Below are 18,120 nucleotides of genomic sequence, written 5' to 3'. Positions count from 1 at the left end.
GTCTAACAGTCCGCTCCTCCTTCCTAAAAAGTCCATCAATGCAAACTAGATTGTTTCCACCAGAAGTTTGTTCTGGGTATAGTCTAATTTTTGTAAATTAAGTCTTCATAATGCAGGGGTGTCAAAATCAAATACACAGAGGGACAAAATTCATAAATATTGTGTCTCTGCGGACATGTTTCTGATTATCAGTATGGTATTGTGTCTCTGCGGACATGTTTCTGATTATCAGTGCAATATTGATTGTGTCTCCGAGTACATTTTCAAAGGAGCTCACAATCTAATGTTCCTGCCATAGTCAAATGTTATTATCACAGTCTAAGGCAGGGGTGTCAAAATTAAGGAAGTTTTTCCTTCTCATTAGATATAAATCCTTTTCATATGGAAACAAAGAGGTTTTGCTTCACATTCAATCTGGAACAAGCTTATGATAGAGAAAGAGGCATAAAAAAAATAATTTAATTTAAGAAAACATCTTCTGCCTCTTTCTCTATTTGTAGCCTTCTGAGTTAAATGTCAATGGTAACCTTTTTGCACAGGCTAACAATAATAATAACAATATTCTTCTATGAAAATCCAACCATTCAAGTCCATGCCATGAAGTAGCAAGGATAAGCTGAGATGAAGTGCTGGAAATACCAGACGCGGCCAATGCGGAGCTAAATTTTATGAGTGGCCCGCCGCTGGAACTCCCTCTTCATTGAAATAGCGGCGCTACTAAAATTCCCGGCATTATTTGCATCTATAAAACAGTCCAGTGCGGGGCCACACATAGGCAGAGAGCCCACTGGTTTATTGACGGGAGTGATGCCAGGAATTGTAGTAGTGGCACTATTTCAATGCAGAGGCGGGCCAGCTGCAGTTCATATTTAGGATTCCTTTGAGGGCCAAAAAAAAGGAGCCAGAATATGACACCCCTGATATAACAGAACTGTGAGATTGTAGGACAATCAGCACCATATCTATCTAGCATTATATTTTTCTATGCAAACTTTCAGATATTTATTACCCCCCACACAGATCAGGGAAACAGAAGACTGAGGAAATGCTTCCCTTGCCTGCAGGAGACTGATCGTATCATCTCAGTATAAGCAAAGTCACAGGAGTTAATTTTACAATAAATCTAATGCTTAGACCATCAGTGTGCATCCTAATGTTAATGAATGAATACCTGGTGAAAAGAAGAGCAACAGGTCAATATAATCCCAATAAAATTGTCTTGGGGTGCATGTTAGTGGCCCCATGTGGCTTATTACCACTAAGAATGTCCTTGATAAAAAAATTCCTGAACACCTAATATCAATGTCTGCGGTCAGTATTGTATCTTTACCATAATGCTAATACATGTCTTGGCTCATACTGCCAGTTAAATATACTGGTATCCAACAAATCAGACCATACCTCTTCATTCAGACATTTCACCAGGCTTGTTTCATTGAATACTGAATCAATGATATGGTGAATCTTTACCTTTGTTTGCAAGCAGTTGGTATCTTTCTATTCTGTTAACTGTACTTTATTGATTGGTCACCTGATTACTAACTCATATTATATCCAATATATTATTTCCAATATATATATATATATTATATTATAACTCACATCATATCCAACAGCTCCTGGCACACATGTACTGTGCACCAAAAAGATATATGCAGTATTGGTTTATCAGCTTTTATGCTGCACAGCCAGTCTGATGTAAATGGACCATGAAACGTTTTTTAGAAATCAGGTAGATGTAAATGCCTCCAATATTTCATGATATATGCAGGCCCGGCTTCCATCCTAGTAGTGCCAGGCGGAAGCTGTATGTGCTGTTCCTCTATTCTCAGTGCTTAATAGACTTTATTGTAGTACATTACAGTATTGCAAGGGTTTGTTTTTTTTACCTTCTGGTAATATTGGAACTTTAATAATGATGGGGGCTCTGTCCTCTACAAAAAAACCCAAAACAACAATTCTGCATTGTTTGTCAATGGTAGACAGAACCTTTAGGGTTGAGATTTTGAGTAGTCTGTCTCTAACCCCTCTCACAAGACTCTTAACCTCTTAGCAGGATTTAATTTAATTTAATTGTGGAGAATCTATGAAAGAAGAATGTCACCACCGTTTGGATTTCCAAAGCTGCAGCAATTGAGGGGAGCTAGGAATTTAAGAGTGAAGATCTCACCGCCAAACCCCCCAGAGACATAAGAAACCAGCATGATACTCGGCTTGCCAGCAACCGCACAAAATGGAAATATCAATATTTAGTCCTTAACTTTTGTCCCTCCTACTGTGAACTTAAAAAAAATCTGTTTGCTTTCCCATTCCAGAATCCATTTGGTAAAAATGTATAGCAGTGTTGCAGCTAATTACCATTTTTGTAAGTTTCAGATAACTTGTGGAAGACTGAAAACCTCTATGAGAGTGACTGCTGTCGGAGCTCTTGTTTCCTTGGTGACAGCAAAGAAAGTGAGAAATGATCAGACAGAGGTTCTAACCCTGCTCTGCTTTACATTACATTGAAAGAGTTACACTTTAGTAGGTAAATGCTAATTTTCTAGCTCACTGCAATCAGATTTGGTGACTCTGAAACTTGCTGTAACTGCAGTCAAACCAGCGAGGTGAATCGGTGACATCTGCACGCCAAAGACGTATGACGGAGGACACATATTCCATAAGGTAAAGTGATGGAGACAAGATAAAAAAGCTCCAATGCTCCAAGGCTAAACTCATTAGTCTTTAATCACCTTCTATAGGACAAAATCCCTCAGCTGCCACATCCAAATGTGCAGCATGTTAATTGCCAGAATAATTACAAGGTGGAAACGTGACCTGTAAGATAATGTACTGGTTCCGGGCACACTGAAGATTGTAACAAGAAGAATTTTACAGATCCCAAAATATATCATTTTATTTACAACCCCATTATAGCATCAAGTTCAATCAAGGACACAGCATAATAAATAGCAATTAGTATTATTTATAAATCTATGTGGGAAAGTTTCAGAAGTTCACCAGGACTGAAAACATTTTAGATAATATTTCTGTGATGACGAGACATTTTCCTACACCCAATTAACTTATGGTTTGGAAATCTTTAGTATAAACTGAATTAATTTTCCTCAAAATGTCATCACTTAATTGTCTGTGCATAAAAAATGTAAACTGAATTAGGATCTCTTGTATGTAAATGTGGCTTGTATTTAGATTCCTTGTCCTTTATTAAACATATATAACATTTCTTACCTGCAGAATGCTGAATAAAGCATAACAAGGTTAGAACCTTTTTTAAAAAGGACAGTATCAGAAAAAACATTGAATCTCCAAAACTCAGAAGTATTAAAAGGACTTACTTTGGACAGGTAAGCCGGGATGCAGTTGGCAGCCTCACAAGGTTACCTCCATAGGGAAAGTTGGACATGAAGGTTGCAGCATGTTGTAAACAGAGCAGTCAGTGGTGTCTCTGCTCAGTGTCTGATTCTATACGGAGCTCTGACAGTTCACAGCAGATCCTCAATCCCAGGAGGAGGAGAACACTTTCCTCATCTCTGGCGTTCGCCGGATGAATTGCAGCAGAATCAAAATCGCTGGCTTGGGTTTGTAGGTCTGGAAGAGAATGTCATTGAGAGTCACCGCACTGTGCAGAAGAGAAAAAAAAAAGAGAGAGGAAGAGAGGTGGAGAGAGAGACGAGAAGGGAAGAAATAGAGAGACAGAGAGAGAAATAAAAGAATAGAACAAGATTTGAGAGAAAAGAAAGCAAACAGAAAGAAGAGAGAGAAAGAATATAAAAAGACATAAGAACATGAAATGAGTACAAGAGAAAGATATGGAAATAGAGTGAATAAATAGAGATTTAAGGATCAGAGAGAAAAGAAAAGCAAAAGAAGGAGAGAGGATTAAGAAAGATAGGAAGGAGAGAAAGAGGTAGAGGTATACCAAAAAGAAAGAGAGGGTTGAGTGTGTGAATGTATAAAAGAGAGAGAAAGCAATAGATAACACAAAGATTGAATGAGTATTGGTCAACCAAAGCAGAAAATGTGTTTCATGCAGAGTTTCATTCACAGTTAGATATCATCTTATCTGACAGACTAACATAAAGGGAAACTGTAGCCTTTTCAGTTTATGTTCAGGTCTAAAGAGTTATGTCAAACACATAGAAAAGAAATCACATTTGTCCATATGGCAGATAACTGTAATTCACAAGTCTGACAGCCATTTATTATTTGAAAAGAAGGGGTGGATCTGTTTTAGGAGCTCATAGAGCTCTCCTGCTTTCTTCCCTGCTCCTCTCCATGCCAATAAACTCTTCAGGCTCTGTAGCCAGCTAAGTGATGTAAGGTGCAGCAAACCATTCATGAAGAGATTTATAAATGTGTATATTTAATTTGATAATGAAATATTTTACTGAAAGTATCCCGGTATAACTTCACCTTCAAACATTGTGCAGAAGCCATTAAGGAAAGTAATGATATTTTATTCTTATCTCTGCCCAGTATAGCCTGTCAGATGCTGCATCATGCTACGATGATGGCCTGTTATCACAATGACAGATCTCCACCTCTGCAGAACCTCTTCTCCTGCACAAATAAAGAAAACTTAACAGAAGGGGACAAATAATAGGCGTTACTACTGAAATTGATTGCAAATATATTTCTTGCTTAAGCTCTGTAAAAAAAAAGTGTCAAATATCAACTGGACCTGTCACAAAAGCCTGGTGTCATTTAGTTGGTGACAGCGCTGTGTTTTGTAAACACCACCAGATGAATGCAATTATTTGGACACTTTGCTGCTGCTGTCACCTGTAGCTATTCCCCCAGGTATTTAGAATTGTAACATGATTTTGTTAACAAGTGTAAACATAGCTTGATGTTTGTTTTGCTTGTTTTTGTCACCCCTGCATACAAGATCCATATCCATTCTAGGAAGGAAAAATAAACCCAGCATGGGGACCTCTGCTTACAGAATGCTTTTTACAACATGAAATTCAGGTACAGAGTGATCTTCTTCTGCACTCAGTAATGAAAAAAAAATTATCATATAGGTAGGATGATGAACTGGCTGAGTGGAGTATCTAAGCACAGGTTTGCTTTGAAACCTAATTACATGATTTAGTATATACAAGGGGGTGCTGAGAAGTTCTTGGCTTTGCCCCCTTCCGGATGAAATAGTAAAATGAGTGTGGGGGCATATGACAGCCTAATATGTGCATATCAGGTCTCTGCAATTCTTAAAACAGTTTTTTCTTTTAGTGAGAAGCTGTGATGGCAGAGGCACAAGCAAGATTCACGTGGTTGGAGTTACGGGCCGTCATGAAGTTTTTGTTTCTCCAGGGTCAGCAAAGGACATTCACACTGAGATGTCACAAACACTGGGGGAGAAGTGTGCTACCTACAGCACTGTCTAAACCTATATATCTCGAACCTGGATATATCAAAACTGGGCATTTCACCGTTGAAGATGAGCCCCGCAGTGGGCGCCCCCCAACCTGCGATGTTGTCCATGAGCTGATTATTGAGGACCGGCGTATATGCACAAAGAAGATAGCCCAGATACTTGACACCCTATGGGAACGTGTTGGGTTTGTTATCACCACTATCCTAGACATGACAAGCTTTCAGTGAAGTGGGTGCCGAAATGTTTGAACAGTGATCAGAAGAAGGAACGAGTTGAAGCATCCAAAGACGTTTTGGCCCATTTTGAAGCTGCACAGGACTTTTTGGCTAGGTTAGTGACTGAGGATGAAACCTGGCTCCACATCTATGACCCTGAAACCAAGGAACAGTCAAAAAATTGGCACCACAGCGGGTCCCCGCGGCCAAAGAAGTTCCGAACACAGAAATCAGCCAAAAAAGTCATCACGTTCATTCGCTGGAAAAAAGACGGTATTCTGTTGGTGGACTACCTACCTCAGGGCTCTAGTATCACCAGACAGTATTATGCTCCTCCTGGACCAGCTAAAGGAGGCATTTAAGACAAAACGCCGTGGAAAGTTGACCAAAGGGATCCTTTTTTGCAGGACAATGCACCTGCGCACACGTCCAACATTTTGGCTGCCAAATTGAACACCCTGGGTTTCCAATTGGTCCACCTTCCCCCCTACTCACCTGACCTGGCCCCTTCGGACTATTATCTGTTCCCGAATTTGAAGAAACACCTGAAGAGGCAACGTTTTGACGACATTTCTGACGTCAAAGATGCTGCTGAGAGCTGGTTTCCGGCCCAACCAAAGGACTTTTATTTGAACGGTCTAGAAAAGCTGCAACTACGCTGTACTAAGTGTATCAGTCTCAGGGGGGAATATGTTGAATAAATGTGTTATTTCATAACTCTCTTCTTTCTTGGCAAAGCCAGGAACTTCTCAGCACCCTCATATGAACAGCACAGCAAGTTAAAAAATAAATACAAATATCTGTTGATTCTACTAGTGTAGTCTAACTAATGCAGCTTCCTGTGATGGGGTAACAACAATGCTGCACCGCCACTGAATACTATTTATTGTACAGAGCTGCATATTATGTTGGCACTATATAAATCCTGTTTATTATTAATAATAACAATATTAATACAGATCACAGTTGTCACTTTCATGTAGGTTGGTGTGATGGGTGGATGTTGCAGGGAACATGGGCAGCATCATAGCTTGTCAATTCACTCGTACACCCATGCCTGTACAATGCTTTCCAGATGAACAGCACTGCCTCTGTTGCTAATACCCTATAGCTGAAATCTGCCTGAGAAGGGGGGATTGTGAGAGACCCAAGTGAAGGAGAATTTAGCTCAGTCAGAAGAGATAAAGTTCTCTTTATGCATTACATTTTAATTGGATTTGAGATATGTTTAGAATTGGCAATTTTAAGAGGCAGGTACATATCTTCAAGATACGGTTCCAAATACCTATACATAAGTACCTGAATCCTCTCCTAATGAGTGTCCTGTAACTTTCTGACCAGCAGCAAACATTTCGAAAAATAGAGGACCAGAGCAATGCCAAGCAGCATTCGACCAATTTACCCAGAGCTGTCAGTTCAAAAATGATCACATATTGGGTTTTTCCCTTATCGGAATCTTGTTGGTTGATGGTGCATTTCTGCCATATTCACCTAGTATGCACAGTATTCTTACCAATTATGGCACAAACTTACCCTGTGCTGTCGCCCTGCAGCAATGCCAGCCCCATGACCTGTCATCGGAAGCCATAGCCGTGGGTCAAAGACCTGACTATGTTATCTGTCTGGTGGCAGAACAGAAAAAAAGAAATAATCATTCCCATAAATGTATTTCTACTGTATTGTTAGCTACTTGCCTGGGGTTCAGCTATATTAACCTATTTCATGCAAATGAGCATTGCAGTATAAATGACATCTAATACATTGCATTTCAGTAACGTTTTTTGTTTTTTAAATTGAATGGCAGGTTATATGTAATTAAAGATGGCGTGCTAGAAAAAAAAAAAACATTTAATTTATTTCATGAAGGTAGACACGCAACACTCTAGACAAGCAAATATTTTCTCCCTGGTCTGCATACTTCATAATTACCATCATCTCTCTGTCAATTATTCCACCATCCAGAAACATTTTGGGTAATCAAAAAGGCAGAGTGTGTTCTCAGCCTATTCCTGTGCGTTTTATGTCACTTTACAATGTAAAATTACAGAACAAGCAGATTAGCTATGAATGCTGAGGCCATTTGTGTATGTTTTCCAGGTCACAGAGAAAGTTAAATAAATGGCAGATGACCAGCTTCTCCCCCAAGACTTAGATTCTGAAAAGGCTTTGAAACTTCTATCTATATATAATACAGGTGCTAGGTTTTTCTGTATATATAGCACTTGAAAGCTATACAACTTAGAGAAAATGTGTTTTTTCCTGACATACACTAATAATAGAGAGATAAAGTAATGCAGAGATAAAATTGTATTAGGTATTCTAGAGGATTTGGGGAGACTGAACTTTTACAATCATCAATGCCCTTTGCAGAAAATTACTAAATAAAAAGCCAGAGGACTCAAAAGGATCCATGATAATTGCTCTTTTAATGTTCACAGACTGCTCCCGCCATGCACGGCAATCTTGCACCCCCAGTGCGAATTGGTGATTGACAGCTCACCATACAAGATGAAGATGGTTTGAAGAGGCTTCCTGCAGTCAAATACTTCATTACATTGCAACCTGCTTAGGGCAAAAACAGATAGGTTAACCCTTTTAAGACTGCTTTGAAACATTTACAGAGTCACATTGCTGTTGCAGAAATCCCTATGCCCATAATTATGTTTAGAAATCAATGGGTTTGCCTTACAAAACCGTCTCACGCTCAAAAGACGTATTGACCGTTGTTTCATATCGACAGCCATGCCTGGCAGATCCTCTGCCAGCCACGCTTATCACAGGCTTCCATTAGCAGTACCATCCGCAATTTATGTATTATGTGCAGAAGTAGATTGTGCATTTTCATCAGCCCGTACGTCTATTAGCAATGGTGGGTAATTAGGCAGGAGTAGATAAAACAGACATAATGTGAAATAGTCCCGGGAGGGTAACGGGAGTGCAGTATAAAGACCTGACTGTACTGAAAACACTTTATAGATTGACAGAGTGCAAGTGACAAGATTACTAATTGCCATTTTATCCTTGTCTGTGCCTATTATGGGAGCTGCATCAATGATGGGACCTAATGCAACGAAAGAAAAACATTTGCTGAGTGATTAAAAATTGTAACTTTTTTTTTTTTAAGATTACCTTTCCACAACTGATTGTTTATTGCTGAACTCTGAAAACAAACTTACTTACTGCATGTTTGCACGTTGTGTACACTGATCTGCAAAATAGGAGTCTAGATGTGCAGACACAATCTACATTGTGGAGATCTACTCAGGATATCCAAGGAGCTTTCCAGTGATTCTGACTTTCTTCCTAAACTAAAATTTGAGAGATGTTGGACTTTAACCCTTGCTTGGTCACTATCTAAATGAATCTGCATCTAATTGATTTTTTGTCATTTCTTCTCCAGTGTGACTTGTTCAATGGATTGCAGGCCATTAAAGAGAATGAAAAGGCTGTTATGCTTATTGACTAAGTATTGGCAAGGATCAGACTGGCTAATACGAGGGCCTTTTATCTTGTGGAGAGACAGGAACACAGAATAGATCTTTCCCCTCTACTTACTCCCTGCTCCCTCATCATGAAATAGTAAAGATTTCAAGGAGTTTCTAGAGCAAGCACCCTTCTCTGCACACAAATTTTCACTGTACATAAATTCACCGATATATATAATATATATCTATAATTACTTAATAAATATGTGAAATTTTTAAAAAACAAAAAAAAATCATATCCAAAGCCAAAACAATGTTAGCTTTGCTGTCTCTAATACAGAAATTGGTGGAAACTCTTCCATCGGGGACCTCAAGAAAACTGAAAGTGCCTTTCACATACCTAAATCCATGAATGCCAGGTCCTGAGGCTTTGAAGGTTTTTCCTGCAAGAAAGAAAAAGTTCTTCTTTAGGTTTTCATGTCACGGTCTGGATTATGTGAATACTTCCTACTGGCTGTCCATTGGTGGGGATAATTTCATGAGAGGTGATTAGCAGGTAAAAGCACTGATTGCATCCCTGGATCCACAGCTAATCACTCAGATATCTGGTAAAGGACACAAAAGGTCAATCATAGCAAACGGTGAATTGGTAGGAGGGGGAGCAAGATATGGAGCTAAGAGAGAAATTAAACTTTGCTTTATTGACTAAGTACTAGATGCAAAGCAAACTGATTCAAGCAAAATCAGCCCTCGTGTGCATCGGTAAAGAGATATTTTATTAGTATGTACAGGCATAACAGACACAAAAATTGTCTTTTATCAAGTTCCTAATTAACTGCATTGTATCATAATTCCTCTACTTATAATACTTTCCCTTTATTAGAAAGTAGATTGGCAGACGTGAAGAAATATATTCGCAGATTCTTTGCACGTTTGAGTGTCAGTCTGGAGTCACAGCTTGTATCAAATACTCAATCAAGAAACTGTCAAGTAAAGCTTACTTTGTGTTACTTGTAAATCTGTTCATGTCAGAAAAGATAAAGACAAAAAAAAAAAAAAAAAAAAAAAAAAAAAAAAAAAAAAAAAAAAAAGAAAAGATAAAGAAAAGAAAAGACGAAAAATTGTAAAGAAAGCTTGTGTTGCCGCAGGAGAGCCTATTGAAATATATATAAAACAGAAGGTTTTGATTTAATACCTATCAATGTGAATGTGGTTCACTTCAGTACTCCTTTCCCACCACTAGATGTCCTCAGTCTTGTTGGCTAAATGACGGCCAGTATCACTTACCGCATTTTTACTGAGCGCACTCTGTCATGCACCAACCCTAAGCCTATAACTGAACGAGGAGAGCATGGACAAGATGTTTCCTTTCGGAACTAAGCTAATTCAAGGTTCTACAGATTGGATTTAAAAAAAAAAACTGCATTTAAAATCATGATAATAAGTATAGCTACATTCATTTTTGTCTTGTATACCTGGCTAAAGTTCAGCTGCCATGCCAGATCTGGTGAGAATTAGTCCATTGATTTTGCAGTTGAGGCAATCATTATGTTCTCCACATGGAACAGGTTTAATAAGACCATCCTCTAACTCTCATCTCCCCACCTGCAGGGTTTACAAATGATATTACAAATGATATTTCTGAAGATTGATTACGCTGTAAGGCTTAGGGGAGCCAAAAGACACAAAAATCACCAACATTTTCTTCTTAGGACCTTTTTAGGTTAAGGAAATCTCTCTCCATAGTTTAAACACTGACAACATTATCGATTCCAAGCTAATAAATTTACTTGTGGCAAACAGCCAAGATTAAACATTCTCTGATCTTTGAAGTAGAAAGCAACATGGGAATTTGTGAGATGCTGTTAGGAACATTTAAAAAAGGAATGGAAATATGGTAATGAGGTAGGTGGCGGAAAATAGCAATAGCTTTTATCACCCTCAGTTGTCCACAGACTAGAGGTTTTGCAAAGGCTTCATCCGGATATGAGGGCTCAATATATTCTAAAATCAGAAAATGCACTCCAAATTAACAAATACAATTCATAGCATAAACAGAAAAACACTATTAACAACAAATGATTTAAAACAATATCCAACACCAACACTGGCTGTCGTACATGCATTCATAGTGATCACCTCAGAAGGTTACAACATCAAGGCAGCGGCTGCAAGAATTCATTAAAAAACGTTTTTTATTTATAAATTAAACCCATATTTGGAAGAAGAAATGGGGACAGTTATACACCAAATCTAATATCGAATTTTGACCTGACTAGCAAATAATTATTTAAATAGACCTCTAAGGCAGCGGTCGCCAACCTTTCGGACCTCACAGACCACTAAATTCATTATTTTTAATTCTGTGTACCAATAATATAAATATTTTTTTAATAAGATAAATACATTTGTAAAATAATGATCTTCCTAATGGTGCCTGATGAGAACTGTGGCGGCTCTGATTTATTGATCAGCTCATGGTTAAGTGAAGTATTACTATTGTTACTATTATCATTAGTTGCATTATCTTTGGTATTACTAAAGAAACGCAAAATATTTGTTTGCTTTTTCCCACTCATTATGGATTTATTTTGTTCTACGACCAAACAAGAAATAATAGTTATCAAGTCAAACTATTTGATGCCAATAAATATAACAGGTAAAGAAAATACACAGTTAAGGTCATACTTACCTAAAAGAGCATCTGAGAAATAAATAAATAAAATAAAACAATCGGATGAGAATTGGTATTAGCGGAGCGGGGTGACTGTTGTAATGGTGGAAACAATACTGAAGCGTACGGCTCGGCAACGGTTCCCTCATACAACTTCACACTACACTGATGTCACGCTGAGCCTCACTTGTTTTCCGTCTCCAGTACAGTTCTTGAATTTAGTGCAATATAAAGGTGAAAATTGCCATTCAGAATATAACAATTTATTAGAGTATTATTTTTGTTTTACTATTAATAAAACATAAAAATTGCAAATAATGTCCAAATTTTTCAATGGACCACCAAAATTGTCTCAGGGACCATCAGTTGGTGACCACTGCTCTAAGATATCCATTTATAAAATGATTCCCCCAGTCAATTCCTCTGAAATTCACTGGTGGTGAAATGGGTGGTCGTATTTTTCGACAGCTCTCCTATAAAACAATGTTTTGCCACCTAATGGCCAACTGTCAAAAGTGCACAGCTGTCACAATAGGAAACGAATAGGAAAAAAACAAATGTTATAAGGCAATTGTAAGGGGAATCATTTCCCTTAGAGAGCCTTAGGAGTCTGTTTTTTGGTGCATAAAATAAGCCAGAGATAGATGAAAACTCTTTCTCAAGAGAACACTCAAAGCACATTCTACCTCCCACAGTAAAAAAAGAGCTACATTTATAAAAATCCTCTGCATTTTGCGGCAAGTGAAGGGTATTGATAACTGACAAATTTGCTCAGCCCCGATCTTTAAATGATAATTGAATTTTTATATAATGCACATTTAATCCTCCCACCCCCGAACACTCACCTTACCCTCCCCAGTTGCCAACTTCTACGTCAGTTCCTATTCCCCAATCGCAACTCTTCTCTTCTGCTCCTGTAGGGCTTATCTACCTCCTCAGGAAACACCTTACAGTCTATAGGGCTGTACAGACATAGGCAGGAGGGAGAAGACTACCAGGGAAAGAATGCAAGTGTTCTGGATGTCAGAAGGTGGACACAATTGGGGACCATTGCATGCTGTATGAAGATGCACTTATTTTTTATAAAAGCACAGGCAGTTACACGATCATTCTCCTATAAAAACACACTTTTTAAATTACAGTAAACTCCAAATAAATTATTGAACATATATGAGTACATCCCCACAAAACCAACAATAGAGCTGGTACAGCAAAATAAAAATAAATTGAAAAACAGAGAAGTGGGCTCATGACAAAACTGAAGCTTCTACCTATATGAGCTAATCAGGTTTCATGGATAATGAATCTAACTGTATAGCTCAGGTCAGCTTCATAAAATTCCACCAAGCTCATCTCACATTTCTGTAATTATTTTCTCCAGCAGACCTTGTGGCTAGTGAATAGTTAATTAATACAGAAATGTAATTGTTCCATGAAACGGCATACAGAAATTAACTTTCTGCCAGGGGAAAAAAAGGGGGGGGGGGCAACAAGTGAAATATTTTTTTTTCAATTTGTAATAATTTAAAAGTACATTTTTTTTTTGTTCCAACGGAATGATCAGAAATTAGCTTTTGTACATCTGAAATGTGGAACATTAGACATGTGGAAACAGTACACATTTTTGTGGATTCTAACATTTTTGAACAGTAGGTGCCTTATAAAATTTACAAGATACACCAAGTGAAAACAGATGATGACAATGTTGTCTTGGAAAAGGGCAGTGACCACAAAGTAAATTTTTGTTGTGTTTTTGGATGATGTGTGTGTTCTGCTTGAACATGTTCATTGGATAGAATCATTGCAGCTATGACATGATGGAGTATTTTTAGGGCCTAGAGTTTAAAGGAAGTAGAGAATATATGTAATAATATTATTATGTGAAATTGGATCTAAAGCATTACAGGTTTGCAGGACAAACTAGGCCCCAGGGGCACTAACACTAACACCTGTCAGTTTTCATTTCTTGGTTTAAGCATTTTTTTGCTTTACCTGCTTTAAATTGGGAGTTTGGCTTTTAATTTGTTTCTCTTACTTAAAATCAGTTTAAAACTGTCCATAGGATGTCAAAGCTGCTGTGTGATTTCCCTGCAGAATAAACTTTGTCACATTTATAAATAAGGTCTGAAAATGACAGATATAGTGGTAGCAATTATAGGTAACAACCTGAAAACGAAGGGACTGTGTTAGGCTGGGTTTAGACAAGCGGTATTTTACTGCTGCACTTACCACCCACAAGAGCCTAATTTCAAAGACTATGTGCCCAGGAACAAAATGCTATTAGAGTTTTTCGAGCAACTACAAAACAGCCTAGCAGAGCAGTTCGTATTTACTGGAACCACTTGTAAAAAATGTTTTGCAAAGGCTTAAATAGCTTGCAAAGCTTTTTTTGGCATTTGCAAGTAACACTAATTTAAGTCTAAAGAGGTGGCAGGGGTGGCAAATTGTCTCTGCATGCTACAGTATTGTCCCACAAACTTGCAGCAACACTGCCATCTGTCAAATAAAGGATAATAAATGGACCCAGAAGGGATAATGTTAACTCATTTTTGCAAGCTGTTTTAAGCGGTACTACATGCATGGCAGCGGAAATGCCTTTAGGACGGACAGCAGGCAAATTTAGAGAAATACGGGCCATTGGGACATTTTCCAGCATGATCTACATTCATTCTATGTTTACAAAATCTCATAGTTGTATATTTATTAGGCTAGTGCTAGCTTTGCGGACTGTAGATTATATCTGTGGGTTATTTACTGAAACCCCTCCGGCTGCTCGCTAGATGCTGTAACAGCTACTACAAATCACGGATTGCCAAAAAGCCAGCGCTTATCCTCAAACTCCAACTCTCTGTACACCTTCCATGTACCCGCAGGCAATTTACAAAACAAAGCTCTGATATTTGGAAAGGTCTGACACTCGCAGAGCAAAATGTTAATAACTGCTGCAGTTCAGCATTAGAGAACAAACCTCTGTAGGTGTAAACATGATCAAACAAGCTGTACTTTCCAACTATTGTACTTACTTGTACTGCGAAAGGAAAATAGCGGCATCTGGCATGTGGTGTAAACTTCAGTGTGACCTTGTGTTGAAGATATTATCATAAACAAGGAAACTTTCTAAAAATCTAATATCCCATTGCAGTTCCTCATGCTGCCAGCCCTCAGTTTGATGTAGAAGGTATAAAGAAAGTCGAATATGAAGAAAAGAATAAAACAATGTTATGCATCTTAAAGACATAACTAATAGGACTTTCTTTAGCCCAGAATGTAAAATAAAAAGAAAAATAAGGCAGAAACTGCACTCTTTTTGTATTGCTACCATTTCCCTGCAGGAACTGGTCAGCAGGTGGAACAACAGGGACACAAGTTTATTACATGCAAGGAATTATTGGATGCAAAACTGGCATAGAGAAAGGTCACCTTAATGGGATTTTTCAGGTACAAACATAATTTTGTGATTTTGTTTTTGGGTGTTTAATTGATTAATTAAAAAATATGATTTTATTGTTTGTATCTGAAAAGTCCAATTGGGATCTTTTGCTCCAGTGTCTTATGAGTTAGGCATGTGGTACAATTAATTGGGGAACTTAATGTTAAGTGTCTTAAGTGTTAACTAATGTCTTAATAATGTATAGAGAGTAAGTCATTGTGGGGAAGAGGGGTGCCAATGATTATTGCTCCTTTTTTACAGGGTATTTTTTCAAATGCACCACACGTTTATAATTATCTTTGGTTTGTTAGTTATCAAAAAGCTGACAACACCGAATATATCATCTGATTTCTGGGACATACATTGTATATACCATTGTTCTTGTGGTTTCTGCAGGCAAAGATTGATTAGCAGGCATTGTCAGGTTAGGAAGCCAAATAAACACTTACAGAATCCAGAAACTCTATCTATACCCAAGCTCTTTAACAGTAAAAACTGGGGTCAAGTAGGAAGTGGAATTCCTTTGTAACATTCACTCCTGTTGCTCCACAGAATCATACATTTAAATTTCAAATCCGCATGATGCAGCTTTGAGCTGACAGTTATTGGGCCTGATTTAATAAAGCTCTCCAAGGCTGGAGAGAATACACTTTTACCAGTGAAGCTGGGTGAACAAGCAAACCTGGAATAGATTTCAATGTCATTTGCTACTTGTTAGCAAATGCTTTGAATCCTGGACCAGATCCATCCCAGGTTTGTTGGATCGCCCATCTTCACTGGTGAAAGTGTATTCTCTCCAGCCTTGGAGAGCTTTAATAAATCAGGGCCATTGAGAGAGAGTGGAAACCATGGGACTTTCTAAAGTAAACTGTAGTTGTAATAATCTAGGTCCTAACACCCATAAGGAAGGAGGCTAAACACAGTTTTTACAGAATAAGATCATTTCAGATGTTAGTATAAGATCTTCTTAACATTTGAAATGTGGCTTTTATTTAGGGTAACCCTTGCTTATTCATCTTTAATGGTATGCTTAGTTCAAAAAGTGATGTATTATAAGCTTTAACTATATGTACAGACATAAGCACATTTGAATTTGTCTGCATTTGTATTATCCTTTTATTTGTAGGGGCTTTTAGAATGTTCAGGTGCTCTAAATCTCCCTTGGTTTACATTCACCTGCTTTTCACTAAATGCACCCGCACAGAATGCATACAAGATTTGCAAGTAAGGCATCTCCTGACCTCCCTTAGGTGTGTTATACGAGGCCAGGACTCAGTGACTGAATGGACTGGGGTTACCTTACCTAATACAGAGGATGTCATTTTCAGCTAATATATTTCATTTATCAGACCTAGCTGGCTCTGAGCACTGAGAACACTGAATACATCACATATAATGAATCTCTTTAAGTCTGTGTTATTCTGAAAGTCCAAAATCTGATGAACAAAAAATACACAGACACAAATAGAAAATGTAATATAAATCCAATCAGGGCTCACACCCTGAGGATCATTATTAATAAATTATTCAGGTGTAAGAAAAAGTAAGGAATATGATTTAAGATTGGAGAAAGGGACAAGGATCACAGGGCATGGGGAAAGCAAGAAATAACCATAACTGTTCCACAACTCAAAATAATTTTTGGAGTTTTTTTTAAGTTTTCTGGTAATTCTCAGTCCAGGCGACCATTGCCATGGGCATTGAAGGCAGATCAAGTGCAATTTATTACCCTCAGTTTCAGAACATTCTGTATTGATCAGATGAGGCTGAGCAGAGGGAGATGAAGACTTTACAAATGTGAAAAGACCATTCCACATACTGACATATTTTCAGTACCATATTATAGATGTGTGAATCCTAATGCATTTCAGCTACATAAAGAATCTTCTGTTTTAAGTCTCACCAGACTGGTTTATTCTGCAAGAGAAAAATAATAAAGTATATAACAATGCAGTACTTCCAAGCAAGTAAAAGGACTGAGGGGCCGTATGCATTGAGCAAAAATGGCTGCCAAAATTACAAAACTATATATAAAATGGTAAACTAATCACTGTTGTGTAACAGCGGAGCTGGGCCAACACAGGAATTAATTAGACACTTACAGAGTCAGAGAGCCATGCTTCACAATTGACTTCTTGGAATATTCAAATTTTCTAGCAAGCTCTGCAAGTTAATGAAAAAAATCAATTACAGAATGGAAAAACAACAGACAATACTAGAACAAATCAGCAGGGAAGCTAATGAAGATGGGAGAATGAAGCTGTGCACATGAACCTGTTGCTTTACCTTTCATAGGAGGAGATTCACTTTAAGAATGCTATTCCCACGCAGACGTCTATAACTCTTCTTGTTTTAGGAACAGCGTGTGTGAAATATTCCATATCCAGAAACTCCACAGGAATACAATTTGAGCACACTTTTTTCAACACATTTTAGGAACACACTAAATGACTTTTTTCACTAAATACTGCAAATATAGCAAATGAAATACCAAAGCCAGTGGGGTTCCCTGCAGCCCGGAAAGAACCCAAGTACTAAGCTTTTATCATATGAAGTTCCAACACATAACACTTTACTGTGTAAAAAATCATTCCGATTTCAGGGATGTGTGTTATGCAGCAGGTTCACTATGACACCAGACTGTACTATGTTCAAGTGAGCAGGTACACATATAAAACTAATGCAGGCACATATTCTGCAAATGTATTTTTAATGCATTTATTATAATTTTCAAGATCTGCTTCCTGTTTCCAATGTTCAGCAATGCGGAGGGTCAATCAAGAGCTGTAGAATAGACAGGAAACATGCAGACAGGAAAGTGCACACAGAGCAGAGGTATGTCCTCCTCAGTGTGCTTCTGCTCTGCCACTGCCCAATCAGCAGACGGCAAGTAACCATGCTGTACTGATATAGTACTGAAGGTCCCTTCCCTGCCTGTGCAGTTTAATGAGGGTACGTGTGTCTGAAACACATGACCGGATACTCAAATCACCTCA

The 18,120-nt window shown here is 38.0% G+C and overlaps 1 protein-coding gene across 4 annotated transcripts in view; it reads right to left on the bottom strand.

Annotated features, from left to right (window-relative positions):
- LOC140332899 (opsin-5-like) overlaps positions 1–15,841 on the bottom strand; it is a 34,478-nt gene extending 18,637 nt beyond the window's left edge. The window contains exons 1-7 of one of the 4 annotated variants that reach the window (XM_072414147.1): positions 14,718–15,841; positions 10,496–10,625; positions 9,421–9,463; positions 8,096–8,157; positions 7,129–7,217; positions 4,417–4,563; positions 3,339–3,591 (exon numbers count right to left, since the gene is read on the bottom strand). The gene's annotated coding sequence lies outside the window, so the exon portion shown is untranslated. Of the gene's footprint in view, positions 1–3,338; positions 3,592–4,416; positions 4,564–7,128; positions 7,218–8,095; positions 9,626–10,495; positions 13,148–14,717 lie in introns of those variants that run through there. The other 3 variants (XM_072414143.1, XM_072414145.1, XM_072414144.1) reach the window with 3 other exon arrangements.
- Positions 15,842–18,120: the final 2,279 nt, after the last annotated feature.

The sequence above is a fragment of the Pyxicephalus adspersus genome, chromosome 6 (assembly GCF_032062135.1).
Source record: "Pyxicephalus adspersus chromosome 6, UCB_Pads_2.0, whole genome shotgun sequence".
Lineage (NCBI taxonomy): Eukaryota > Metazoa > Chordata > Amphibia > Anura > Pyxicephalidae > Pyxicephalus > Pyxicephalus adspersus.
Note: the sequence above shows the minus strand (reverse complement) of the source record. Positions and strands in the feature narration are given on the sequence as shown.